The sequence below is a fragment of the Saccopteryx bilineata genome, chromosome 12 (genome assembly GCF_036850765.1).
Source record: "Saccopteryx bilineata isolate mSacBil1 chromosome 12, mSacBil1_pri_phased_curated, whole genome shotgun sequence".
NCBI lineage: Eukaryota > Metazoa > Chordata > Mammalia > Chiroptera > Emballonuridae > Saccopteryx > Saccopteryx bilineata.
Window position 1 is genome coordinate 17,836,476 of NC_089501.1, and position 13,045 is coordinate 17,849,520.

Genomic DNA, 13,045 nt, shown 5'->3' on the forward strand with positions numbered 1-13,045 from the left:
TAAGAATGAATTTATAAGAGCTATGTAAAACCATTTTAAAGAAGTGTTAATGATTAAAATAAAATAAAAATCTACTTAAGATGATAAACACTGGTCCTCATACAAGCTGCTTATACATTACTGGAATTTGCTGAGTAATGCCAGCACTCTAAGCAGGACTGGATTTAAGATGGTGGCTAACGGGAGAGCTCCTGCCCCAGGACGCCAGTCAGCACTTGGGTTCGGGGCCCTGAAGGAATACTGAGCTAGGAACCAGAAACTTAAAACCTGGAAATCTGAACTGTTCATTAAAATTTGGATTAAAAACAATTAAAATTAGAATAAAAGCACAATGTAGGACAAACTAAAGGCATTTGCTGGAGCCAAGTCTGGTTTGTGATTTCTGCTTTAGACTAATTTCTATTCAGGAGGAAGACTGAGTCCATGGCCCCTCCTAGGACCTTGCAGTCAGATATTTCTCCACAATCAACAACTCTTCTAACATTTTCTTTCTCTTTACACATCATTAGCACCAGGTTCCCCCCTCTCTCACTGTTGAACACTGTTAGGGTAAAAAGGAAAGATAAGTATGGTAGCAGTTTTTCTAGAGATAGCTGGTTTTCTGTCACAGGTACACATGCCTTGACATTTGAGCATAAATCCTGTGGGGAAAGGCGAACTACTGGAGTCCCAAAACCAGAGAGTAAATTGGGTCCTAGCTTGGAAAATGTTGGAGAAAGTTCCAACTACAAAAAGAAGGCTTAATTAAATGGCTCCAGGGGGGGTCTCTTTCCAGGCTATGACTGAGTGATTCAGAGCCATTTCTGGTGATGCGTTTTATTGTCTCATTATAGATATTCTTTTCTTCCTTAAAAAGAGCTTCTCTTCTATCTTCAAAAAATAATTACTCTTTCCTTCTCCCCAAAGCCATTAAAAGTGAATACAAAGAAACTTTTCTACTCCTCCCAAATGGACAATGAATCTTGATTGTTTTGTCTATGGACTTTTTTAAACCATTGGATTGACTAACATTCCTGTATGATGCAAGTCTTCACCACTAAAGGTTTAATTCATACCTAAAATGGCACTATTATCTTGGGTAATGATATATAATTAAGTGTGCCCACTGTGTTCTCAGGCTTTTCTATCAGTGATTCATGGCTGTTGTCAAAAAGCACCCACGTATCAGAGTTCTTTTTGTTAAATCCCTTGTTTGAAACATCCAACAAACAGGGTTTTCTTGGTTCATCAGATCAACCAGGTAGTGCATGTGCTTTCAAAAAACCGGAATCTACGCCAGTTTCGTTTATATCCACTGCAACTTCTTTTTTTTTTTTCTAGAAATATTTATAATGTTACCATAATACAATAAAAGTAAAACGATAAAACTGGTTTATACTAAACATATGCATTACTATAGATTTCCAATACTTTAGGTAAGAACAGGTCATAGGATCTAAGATCTTCTCTCCCTCAAAGATACACGTATTGAGAGTCTAATAGTGGTTCTCTTTAATCACAGAATAGATACATGAGTGACGCTCCAGAGAAGTTGATGGTGTCAGCATTTTTGTAACTGCAGATAACATGTGCTAGTTTCTTGTCACATATGTTGCTAGAATAACGGATGTCTGTTCCTTGGGTAACAAACAAATTCACCAGATTAGCAGATATCAAAACCAAAGCCAAATGCCAGTGTTGTCTCCTTTTCATGGCAGCAGCTAGAATTCTAGAAATCATAGCCAGTCAGAGGACTTATTCTACGAGAATAGATTTCCTGGCTTAGATCTTTAGTGTTGGATAAAAAGAACTCCGTTAGATAGAGTTCAGGTAACAGAAACACTTTAAAAGGGTAATTGAACTCCTCACAATGTAATATAATGACATATAGAAAAAAAAGGTAAAATAACTTTAGCTTTTTTCAGAAGGCATTTTTCATCTTTCCAACTGTTCAATATGTATGTCACAAAACAGCTATTTTTCAAAATTACTATAAGGGGCAAGACAAAGGTGTTTGTTTTCATACATCTGGAAATAGAAAGTAAAAAAGGAAAAAGTAGGAACTCACGTGATTTTTCACTCAAGGGGGGAAAGAAAGGGTTTGATCATGAAAGAGGCATCTGTTTTCCCTAGGCTCTGGATACTTTCTCTCCGCTTTGGCTTGATTTTCATAATGAATAGTTTAAACCCAAATTACAAGTTTGAATTAAGAGCTCTTACTCTAAAGTCCTTTTAGCCCTAGCAAGGAATAATTTCAGGGATTCATGTGCTGTTGAAATTACTAGTTATATATTTTATTATGGTTAATCAGAGCTACTATTAAAAGAGAGATAATAATATGTGCTTCCCTCTGCTAAGATCAGCTGGAGAAACTGTAGTTCTCACACAGTTGCAATGTTCTCACTAATTATCTAATCATCGGGACAAAGACTTACAGAACCAGGCAGGTTGAGGCAGCTCCAGTTGCAGGGTTCCCAATCAAAGGAAGAGTTTTATAGACAGTGTGACCTATTTATTATTTAAATATGCTGAGTCCTTCTGACTGCTGCCAGTGTTGAGAGTGAGCCAGTGCTATTATTTTTCTGTTTGAATAGCTGTTATGAATTATAATATAGGCAACAATACTCTCAGGGATGAGAAGTGATATTTCATGAGCTTTTTCTCTTATTATCCTCCAGTTGCATATATCAATACATGTATTACTGACACTGAGTTAATCCTCACATTTCAAGAGCATTCATATTATTTATGCATATTAGGTGAATAAAGTAAGATACTAAATCAAATGATACCATGTGAATACAACTGATTCAGTGGCATAAGCTAACTGCTTTGTTTCTGATTGATCTCATTTTAGGAGAGTGTGGTTCCCATGACAACCAAGTCGTTTTATATTTCTGGACTGATCTCTGAATTTCTTATACTTTTGGTTTCTCTTTAGCAGCTTATTTTTTATCTCATGGAAGTAAAACTTGGTAAGTAAAACAGTAGTGAACATAAGAATAGCCTGAGGAGTGTCAAAATGCCAATTCGGAGGGCACCTGTACCGGTGGGCACCTGTACAGGAGGGCACCTATACTAATTCAATAGATCTGTGTTGGGCCCTGGTAACTGCTAGTTTTCACATACATCCCAGAGGATTCTGTATCTTCATTAACCCTGATCTAGTCACAGTCCTGGGTGAAGAAGAATTATTGGCTTATTCCTTTTCCTTGTTTTGTTCTTTTTCTTGAGGTGACATTGGTTAATAAAAGTAAATAAATTTCAGGTGAACTTATTTCTTTACTATTTGATGTTTTGGAACTTATTACACTCTTTTAACTTTGGCTTATTTTTTTCCAAAAAAATAAAAATAAGGTGAAATTGCTACCTCAGAGAAGCTTTATAAATTTACTGTTTGTAAAACACGTAGAGGCCCTGAGTTTGAAAAGAGTTGTGAGACCTAGTGATGCAGATTCACACCATGGTCAGTATCTGTTTTGTGCCTGTGAAAACTTCAGTTTGACTGTCATTTATGAAAGACCGTTTGAGTATCCTCCTGTTAAGACCAACATGGTATCAGGAAGAACACTGAAATAAGAATGAGAAGATCTGCTTATGTTTTAATTATTACTTTAGTTATAGCTAGTTGGTTTTTGCATTTAGAAATAGGAAAAATATAAATTTACTCTGACTACACTAAAGGATCTTCGAATTTATTAAAGAAGATAATGTACATACAAACAATTTCTAAACTTTACTGTACTGTAGAGTTTTAGTCATGACACATGAATACTTAACACAGACAGAAGCATCTTATTTAAGATTTTAAGGAGTCTATACTTTTTAAGAACTTGTTGAACAGAGGGAAGTTTATGGGAATATGTGGAAACTCATAGTTTGAGAAAAGCTTCTCATAAACAGAAAGTAACCAAAAATGTGGCAGATTGAGAAGTGTTTTATTTCTCAAGAATAGACTCACATAGTATTTATATATTTAGTGAGAGTAACCCTGGCCAGTTTGCTCAGTGGTAGAGAGTCCAGTAGTCAAGTATCAGCCCAGCATGTGGAAGTTCTAGGTTTGATTCCCAGTCAGGGAACACAGGAGAAGTGACCATCTGCTTCTCCACCCCTCCCTTTCCTCTCTCTCTCTCTCTCTCTCTCTCTCTCTTCCTTCCCTGCAGTCATGGCTCAAATGGTTTGAGCAAGTTGGCCTGGGGTGCTGAGAATGACTCCATGTCTTCACTTCAGGCACTGAAATAGCTTGGTTGCCGAGCAACAAAGCTGTGGCCCCCAGATGGGCAGAGCATTGCCCTGTAGGGGGTTTGCTGAGTGCATTCCAGTTGGGGCATTAGCAGGAGTTTGTCTTTCTGCCTCTCTGCTTCCCTGCCTCTAACTTAATAAAAAAAAAATTAATCTGTGTGTGTTATGGGGAAGATGGACTGTAGTATGTGATCATCACATTCAGTTGGGAAAAACAAGAGGTAAACAGAAATCTATGACATTATAGTTTCTTTTCCTCTTTCCTGAGCCTCGGCCATACTGTAACTCTAGATGCACTTTTCTTCTTTTAATCTACTTATGAACCTGTGCTCTCTATAGCACAGGTTAGTTTGTGTCCCCTCCAAATTCACTTGTTAAGCCTAACCGCCAGTGTGATGGTATTAAAAGTAGGGGCCACTGGAGGGTGATTAGGTCATGAGGGTGGATCCCTCATGAATGAGATTACAGCCCTTATAAAAGAAACACCAGAAAGTTCCTATCCCTCTCTTCTGTCAGCAAAATGACAGCTGTCTGAACCAGGAAGCAAGTCCTCACCAGACACTGAATCTGCGGGTGCATTGATCTAGGACTTCCCAGTCTCCAGAAATCTGAGAAAAAATTTCTCTTGTTTATAAGTTACCCAGTCCATGATACTTTGTTTTAAGAATCAGAACAACCTGCCCCTGGAACAACACATAGTTCATTTATCACCATGAACTGCCAATGATACCATAATTTTGGCACGTAGACCTTTTTGGCAGGAGTATCAGTAACTATGACTGTGATTGAGCATACAAGGGAACAGCATCTTTGGATAATTTGAAGTTATTTAAATAAGTTTTGAAAGTGGAGAAAATGGGACCTAGCTGGTTGGCTTAGTGGTAAAGCACCTGCCCAGAGTGTGGCTGACCTGGGTTCAATTATTGATCAGGTCACACAGAAGAATCACCCATCTGCTTCTCCAACCTTTTCCCCTCTTGCTTATCTCTCTCTCTCTCTTTCTCTCTCTCTGTCTTCCCCTCCTGTGGCCATGGCTCTATTAGAGTGAGTTGGCCCTAGGCAGGCTGAGGATAGCTCCATGGCCTCTGCCTCAGGTGCTAGGAAGGAACTCAGTTGCTGACAATGCAGCTACACCCTAGATGGGCAGAGCATCGCCCCCCAGTGGGCTTGCTAGGTGCAGCGCTGTCAGAGTGCATGCGGGAGTCTGTCTCTGCCTCCCCTCCTGTCATTGAATTAAAAAACTAATAAAATAAAAGAGTGAAAATGAATTGCAATAACTAGAATTTTGCTTTTGCTTTTAAGAACTAAAACTTGTGGTATTTGGCATTATTATAATGGTTTTATAATCATATAAAAATTTTAAGACTTTTTTATGAATATTTGAATTGGGATGGTGACCTATTTCAATTTTTTTGTTGTTGTTTTGGTGCAGGTTGAGATTATACTAAAGGGACTAGATGCTGAATTTTAAGTAAATTCAAGTTTGGCAGATATATACGCAGAGTGATGAAGTTTAACACAGAATTCACATGGATTTTTTTTCCTTTAAGAATGAAAAATGATAATTAGCTAAAAGACATGCAGAACTATCAAATATGATGAATGTTCTTTGATGCAGTTTTCTCTGGCTGAAGTGTGGCCACCACAGTAGCCCGCGATGCATCAGTATATAATGAAAAGGTCTGGGCAGTGTTGTCCAGCCACACATAAAGATAGGAACTGTCGTCATGGACATAGAGATTCATTGTTTACCACAGAAATATCTCCTTCTTGCGGAGCTGTTGCCTAATTTTTGCCAACTAGCATTTATCAGCTTTAACATAGTTTGAGGTTTAATTTCCAACAAATCTTAGATTACTTTTACAAGTTCCATTTCTGGAATAGGCTAATAGGTCTATCATGGGATGGAAGTGCTCTCAATTATTATAAATAAATTACTACAAGCTTCCTAAAATTGTTTGACTTTATTTTTCTGCACTTAATTTTTAAAGGAAAAAAGCACATAATGACAACTCAGTCTCAGGTGGTGAATATTCATGAAAAAGTAATCTCCAAGGCATGTGAATTGGGTCATCTGTAGTGCCAACCTGCCTCTTTCCACTAAGAAAATGGCATTAAAATTACCGCAGGACATTATTAATATTTGGCAAAATGACTAGTTTAAAATCAAGAATTATTACCAAAATTTTGTCTTTAAATTAATTTGTCAGGACTTTGTAAGCAAGGAACTTGTCACCCACTTCCCTCCATATTTTCTAAAGCCTCTTAGAAGGAAACACCCAGATTGTCTGGTAAACAGTCTTTTGCCACTTAAGAGCATCAATCAAAGGTAGGACCGCTAGAAAATATAAATGATAAAGTATGAGATTTATTGTAGGGATTTGATTTTATAAAATAATTGTGGGAGCCGTTGTCTCGGTGCCTGGTGCTTGCATCTAAAGTTCCCATGGCAAGCACTCCGGAGGGCGGATGAACACGAAGCTGAACAAAGAAAAGCTGGAGCCTGTGAAGCTGAGCCAGAAACCTCAAGGAAGGACTGGAACTCTTGTCAGTCTCTCTCTACCTCCAAACTTCCCAATTCCAGGAGAGCGCTATTTTATGAGAGAAACTGGAGCCCTTTGTCTGGGAGCTAAATATGCACTTGGCCCAGAAGTGAGAGAAGCTGAGTCAGAGGACTCAGAAGGAGCTGAAAATGCTGAGGGCCCAGATATTGCCACCGTGAACCAAGCAAGTCAGCAAGTAAGCAGCAGTGTGTGTGAGATGCCACAGTGCCTTTTTCCCTGCACCAAATTTTTAACGAATAAATTTGCTCTTTTATCCCTACCTTCCAAGTTGTGCAATATCTTCCTTGTGGCCCATGTTAAGTGTGAACTATGCAGAGAAGGGAGTTCCAAGAACTGAAGTGCTGGCTTAATTAAATTGGCATAATACAAATTCATTATAGTTTAAGCTTTGTTAACCTGGTACCCCAAGATACCTCTTTTAACCTTACTTAACTTCCAAATAGAGACAAAAGGAAAATCTTACCTCTACCTAACAACACAATTGTCCCTTATATAACTGGAAACACACACTACCCCCTAATAAAGACATAAACTCTTTTATCTGTCTTTTGATGATCTTTATTCCTCTTCTAACTGAATCACATTTCCTCTTTGATTTAAAGTAACATAAATATTGAGCTATAGCATTAACTACTAATAATTCTCAAAGGTCCTAAACCCTAAAGAGTAGTCCCTGGATTGTACTATTGGTTTTTTTAATCTCCTTTGCATCTCTAAGAAGTATTCCAGGAGATTTTTTTTTCTTTGAGAGGGAGAGGGAGACAGAGAGAGAGAGAGAGAGAGAAAGAAACATCAAGTTATTGTTCTACTTATTTATGCATTCATTAGTTGATTCTGATATGTGCCCCGACAGGTGATCAAGTTTGCAAACTTGGCATATTGGTAAACTAACTAACTATGCTACCCAGCCAGGGCCTCCAAGAGATCTTCAACATTCCAGACATACGACTGCTCTTCCTTTATTGGATAGTAGTACTGTAACTCAATTTCCCCCTGATTTCAAGATCAATCATCTCATCTAGTACTTGTTGATTTTTTTGATGTGGAAAGTATAAAGGAACCTGGTAAAATTCTCATTTTTGAATTTGACAAAACCACAGCTGTGTCGCAATGGTAGAAGCCTCCCTCCCTTGGTAACTAAGACATTTAGACCAACAGAGCTCCAAGTACAAGGATAGGAAGTAAACATTTTCTTAGTGGATCACTAGTGGTAATCATTTAAGCAGCCACTCCCTTGTATATCTCCTGACTTTCAGAGCCTTAAATCCCATCTGTAGGAGAAGCAGTATATACCTGTCTCTAAATGAGGGTATATTCTCCATTCCAGAGACCACTGCTGTCCACAAGGTCTTGTCACCTATTAAATGCTATAATCAGGCTTTCAAAGGTCCATTCCATTCTTTTTTTTTTTCATTTTTCTGAAGCAGGAAACAGGGAGAGACAGTCAGACAGACTCCCGCATGCGCCTGACCGGGATCCACCCGGCACGCCCACCATGGGGCGATGCTCTGCCCATCCTGGGCGTCGCCATATTGCGACCAGAGCCACTCTAGCGCCTGAGGCAGAGGCCACAGAGCCATCCCCAGCGCCCGGGCTATCTTTGCTCCAATGGAGCCTTGGCTGCGGGAGGGGAAGAGAGAGACAGAGAGGAAAGCGCAGCGGAGGGGTGGAGAAGCAAATGGGCGCTTCTCCTGTGTGTCCTGGCCGGGAATCAAACCTGGGTCCTTCGCACGCTAGGCCAACGCTCTACTGCTGAGCCAACGGCCAGGGCCTCCCATTCCATTCTTTGTACAGCCAACCACCTGTGGTTGACAGGGAATATGGTGAAACCAGTGAAATAAGCACAATCCCATCACTATTTTATAGGCTGAAAAAATAGTTTTTTAATCAGAACTAGTGCTGAGAATAAGGCATCTTATATGTCCAAGAATGATGGTCTGAGTATAAGCATTATGGGGAAGAAAAGCAAATTCATATACAGGGTGTTTATTCCAGTGAGAACAAAGCACTTCCCCTTTTGCAATGGAAGTGGTTCCATGCAATTTATCTGACACCACACGGTTGGCTGATTTCCGCTCTCCCCCCTACCACCCCCACCTATAGTAAATGGTGCCATATTTAGGACTCAGTGTTGGTCTCTGCTGCTGTCAAATTGGACACTCAGCAGTGGCTCTAGTCAGATTAGACTTAGTGGAAATCCATGTTTCTGAACTCATGTATAACTTCCATCCCTGCTACCAGAAGTTTTTTTTTGTTTGTTTTATTTTTAAAGCTCATTGGTCAATTGGAGAGATGGTTGGGGAAAGAGGCTGACTGTTGTACACATGATAGGTCATCTTGTCTACTATTTATTCAGATCTTCCTCCACTGAGGTTTCTCTTTTGTGAGCATGCACATACATATCTTCACATCCTGTGCATAGCCAGAAAGGTCTAAGCACCTATCTCTTTCCAAGGCCTCCATTTTACCGGATTTTCTAATGTATTCTTTTCAATTGCCTGACAAGTCAGCCAAATCATTAACTGTTGCCCACAAGACAGTATAGGTTTGTGTTTAATTTTCCAATAAAAATGAACTAGCAGGGGTATTACTCAGAGTTCTGCCCACTGAGAAGATTTTTCTTCACCACTGTCTTTCAAGGCAGCTCTGAATGAAGCTATAATGCTGTAGTTGTCTACTTTTAGGTAAAACCAGCCAATTATGCAGAACTACCTGAGGCCCCAGTATTTTCTTCCCCAGTTAGCTAATAATAAAAACTCTTAAAAAAAACCCAAAAAACTCTTTATAAGGTTTTAGGTGCAGGTTGAGAGGGAAGTGGCCATCTGGCAGAAATATGGGTCATGAGCACTTGGGGCATTTACTCATGCCACGTCTTTGTGTTTTCATGTCCTGACCAAGTTGGATCTTGTTTATACCACTTTCATTTAATGATGGAGTACTATGTGTGCCCAAATTTATGGTTCAGTGGGACATAAAACCATAATAAGCACTCAGGTCTCACAGTAACTTGGTGGTCTGTGTTCAAGGGCTCAGACTCCATTAACCTTTAATAACATGAGAATCTCATTTTCAGATGAGATCGGGTGCATTCAGGGTGGTATGGCCATAGACGCCTGAGAATCTCATTTTCAAAAGGGCAGTAGTAGTAGTTTTCTACTGGAGAAAGAATAGTTTTATTCCAAAATCCGAGTGGTTGGTGCTATAATTCACCTATAGGAGACTGTCAAAGGGTCAATACAACATCCCTGTCCACCTCTGTTCCTTTAAGCACCTTTAGATCCATAGGGTTACACAGTCCAGATGGCACTATGGCTTACATGACAACCTTGGCCTGATGCAATGCCTTCTTCTGTTCTGTGCCCCATCAAAAACTGTTAGCTTTTCAAGTTGCTCTATAAATTAGCTGTAGTGGAATTCTCAAATGGGGTGTATGATGCCTTTAATATCCAAAGAGGTCTAGTGGCATTGTGTCTTGCTTAATGGTAAGGGGAGCCAAATAGAGCAACTTGTAATTCCTTTTGGAAAGAACATGCCTCAGATGACAGATTCCCAGAAATTTTATTGAATCTTCATAGAATATATTCTGACCTTCTGGCACACACAGTTGTCTCACCCATGTGTCTGGGTTTATCACTACTTCCTGCTCACTTGATCCAGTCAGTATGATGTCATCAAGGTAGTGGACCAGAGTGAAATGGGAGATGATCAAAGTCCTGACATACGGTCAAGAAGTTGATGTAGCCCTGAGTTAGGATACTGAAAATGTACTTCTGATTCTGCCATTACCTCCAAGCTTTCAACATCTGTTAATGGCATTCTGTAGGAGAAGCCAGAGCCCTTTGATAGGTACCCGGCCGAAGATTCAAAGAAGTTCTAGCAAGAAATCCAGCAGGAGCTGCAGATGTTATCTGCTTGTGCCTGCCCTCTGTCAACCCGTAAACCAGCATAGAAGCACAGATGTGCCCAAGAGGGAACAGTCTCTGAGACCCTGCTCTGACGTCCCGAGTGTAAAGTGGGTACAGTCAGTCTTTCCCTTTTGCTTTCTTTGTACCATGCAAACAAGACTGCAGGAAAAGCAATTCTGGGAAATATACCCATTTAGCTAAAGTGGTTAAAATTAAAACTTATGTTGAATATATGTACCCTGATTTATTGATGTCACCCCATTAAAATTAATAAAAATTTATTTATTAAAAAATTAAAGTCATCATACATTAAAATTGATTTTCTTCACTCAGAAAATGTTAGGATAATGGGATTATCTGTTCATTCTCTGAAATTTGCAGAATCAAACACTAAGAAGAAGAAGAAGAAAAAAAATAAAACTTATCATCACATCGGAATAGCTTTGATCTCAAATGAAAATACAACAAAAACTTCTGAGAGCAGGAAACTTCCCCTAAATCTCTAAACCAATGAAAATGTGTGTAAAAAGTAGAAAGTTTAGGTAAGAATTTCTTCCCATCTGCTTCATCATGAAAAAGAAATATTTACTATGACAAGCTGCTGAAGTTCACAAAATATTACATTTGTAGGGTAAAAGCCAAGAGGGGCAGGAGAACAGAGAGAAAAGGAAGAGCGGAGGAATGGATGGAGATGAGAAGTGGGGGGTCGTGCTGAGCAGAAGCAGGCAGCGGTCAGAATGATCAACAGCAACACCTCTCAAGCAGAGAAAAGTGGTAGTGACCGAAAATTGAAAGAAAGAGCAGCTTCTCACTTTGGTAGAAAGATGTCCACATGGGCCTCACTGGTTGCTTATGAAGGAAAGACATATGAAAGCTCCATTCTTATAGTTGTGACACACAGAGTCTAGGTGACAAATGGCTTCCAAGGAATAATATTCAGGATCTTTTGAAAAGACATGGCATTACTTAACATAGCTAAACTAAACTTCCCATACATTTTATTTGTATAAAACAGTTTCTTCTTCAATAATTTTAGTTTAAATATATTTGTTAAAGTGTTAAGTGGATTTTCACATCATGCTCCAAGCTTAGTGTATCTACTTCAGAGTCCAAGAAACTCAAAAAATATTTTAAAAAATTACATGACATATCGGTAATAATCTTTACTAACTTTGTTTTCTTAAGTATAAGATAATTTCAAGGTGATTATAAAGACTGAATCTATTTATTCAAAGGAAAATCCTGCAGAAGCCATTAGCAACATTATAAATCCCTTTATAGGAAATTATCACTATATTTTCCTTGGAACCTGAGTTTGGTTAGGGCTCAAAGAAAAGAATGATTGCTTTTTTAGTTGGAGAAGCATGGGCCAGCTGTCTGGTGCCAGGCACGCAAGAGTTTTGGGACTTTTGAAAAGTTTCTTAACTTCTCATAACTATATTATCTTTATCTGTTAAGTAAAGAATACTAACACTTACCTCATATGGTTGCTCTAAAGATTAAATTAAATATATATCTGCCCCATAAATATGCAGTTAAGTGTAAGATGCTATTGTTTGCACCAAATCTTTGAGAAAAATCTATAAAATTAGTAAATTAAAGAAGATAATAAAAAGTGTTATTCCAGTGTATGATACTCAAACTAGAGGAAATATTTCAGGTTATTTTCTTCTTAGTATATCTAATGATCTTTAAATATTTTTTCATTTTGAGCCCTATTTAACTTTCATTAAAATATATTTAGTTGTACATGGTTTAGATTATCAGAAACTTTATTTTCCCTGTTTTGTTAATAAACAAGATGTGATTAGCCATTATTTTAAGTCAGAGATTACAAACATAATTAAAAGAAAAAAATTAAAGTTTGAATTATTTTAAGTGAGGTATTTGGTATCTTGGGGAAATTATTGTTCTTAACAAAGCTTGAAGAGACCCAAATAATATTGTTTGCAGCTAGAGGAAGATTTAGTGGAGAATAAAAAATGTTTGAAGCAGAGGGGGCCTAGATAGAGAGAGCTGTATTTATTTTTTATGGCATTAGTGACTAATTTTTTTATTCATGCTATCTTTGTTATTAATCCTTTATAGGACCCTGTGCTCATATAAACTATTCTGAAAATTCTTAATCACCATAAAGACACACTTATATATATTCCATAGAAAATTCATACTATTTTCAAAGGAATAAATATTTAACATTTTAAAATATGTTTTTTGGATGAAATAGGGGTGCAAGTAATAAATAATACATTTCTAACTCAGCAGGCCACAGCAGATAGTCATGCCCCAGGCCTGTAACTTCTTTAGTGAAAGGTTTCTAAGCCATGCCTGTCCACTGTTCTTGTGGTCTAGGTT

General features: G+C 38.3%; 1 non-coding gene across 1 annotated transcript; it reads left to right on the forward strand.

Moving 5' to 3' along the window:
* Nucleotides 1-10,938: 10,938 nt before the first annotated feature.
* On the forward strand, nucleotides 10,939-11,083 carry LOC136316540 (small nucleolar RNA SNORA79). Its single transcript, XR_010727768.1, has one exon. It is a non-coding gene; the product is annotated as a small nucleolar RNA SNORA79 (small nucleolar RNA).
* Nucleotides 11,084-13,045: the final 1,962 nt, after the last annotated feature.